The following is a 1362-nucleotide window of genomic DNA, read 5'->3' as shown; positions in this document are numbered from 1 at the left end:
ATAAACCAGTTTTATTTAAGAAAGGACTTGTGTCGCGAAAGTTTCATCGGAAAGAAATTATACGGGAAATTAACTAACGAACGGAGGCGTAACAATATATTATTAATATATGAATTTTACTACAGCACAAAAAGACTGCCCCCCACCCGTGAGTCAGTGGTAAGTTTATGGACTTGTAGCGCTCAAATCCGGGGTTCAATTCCCTGTAGTGGAAAGAGCATAGCTAACACAATGTGTGGCTTTATACGGAAGAATAATAAACAGTAAGACTGATAATAATCTAAATCACACCATTCTTACTAGAATAATACGGGTTTGTTTCTGCTGAGAAACATTTCATTTCTACCATATTTGTTTGTCAGGTTTTTAGATAGTAGGTGTCTAAGACTTGTTGGCGAAAAATTTCAACAATAAACAAACAGCACACAGTCCACTTGTTTTAAAATAACATATTAAAACATGTCCAACATATATATACAAATGTTCGTTGCGCAGTTAATTATCACAATTGTATCATATCTTTTCGTCAAAGTCCACATAAGCTAGTTATGTTACTTTAGAACACAATTGACAAGACGAATTATTCTCCTCTGCTCTGTTCTTACAATACAATCTGCGATAATTTCACTTAAAAAACACCACCTAACGCTCTTTATGGCTAAACTTGCACAGTCTAGATCTATTTGATTATATCTCTCACTAACTTTGTTTTAATTAAACTACATTTTGGACGCATATTTATTTATAGTCCAACTGAGGCCTAAAACGTTCCACACACTACGAGATATTATGATATAATAACACTCGAAAAAGATTAGAAGGTTCTAGTAACATAACGTAATAATACAACAATCGCCAATTTACGACAATTGAGCAACACAATACATGATTCGAACAGTTACGTAAACAAAAAATTCATTTAAAGGTGACTGGCTACTATTTTTTCGGAGCAATTCATTAATAAAACTTTCATATTCATACTGTTTATGAAACTCGCCTGATCTGTGATGTACACCAAGTTACAAAATTCGAAGCGCCTCTCGCATTTCAGCACTTGTTGGAAGTTTATCAGCTTTATGGGCTTGAGCTTTAGCTTCTTCGTCTCTCAATTCTGGGTCTATCCAAATAACAGTCTGACAGAAAATTAGTAAACCAAAGGTTTTGTTTGGAATTAAGCACAAAGCTACACAATGGGCTATCTGTGCGCTGCCCACCACGAGTATCGAAATCCGGTTTCTAGCATTGTAAGTCCGCAGACACAACGTTGTGCCACTGTGGGGCTAAACCAAAGGTTTAATGCTGATTCGATCTGGTCATCTTTTCCACTGAGCTTTCTTTCTCTTACAGTTTAGGTTTTCATTC

This window comes from Limulus polyphemus, unplaced genomic scaffold, assembly GCF_000517525.1.
Source record: "Limulus polyphemus unplaced genomic scaffold, Limulus_polyphemus-2.1.2 Scaffold2933, whole genome shotgun sequence".
In the NCBI taxonomy this organism is placed as follows: domain Eukaryota; kingdom Metazoa; phylum Arthropoda; class Merostomata; order Xiphosura; family Limulidae; genus Limulus; species Limulus polyphemus.
Note: the sequence above shows the minus strand (reverse complement) of the source record.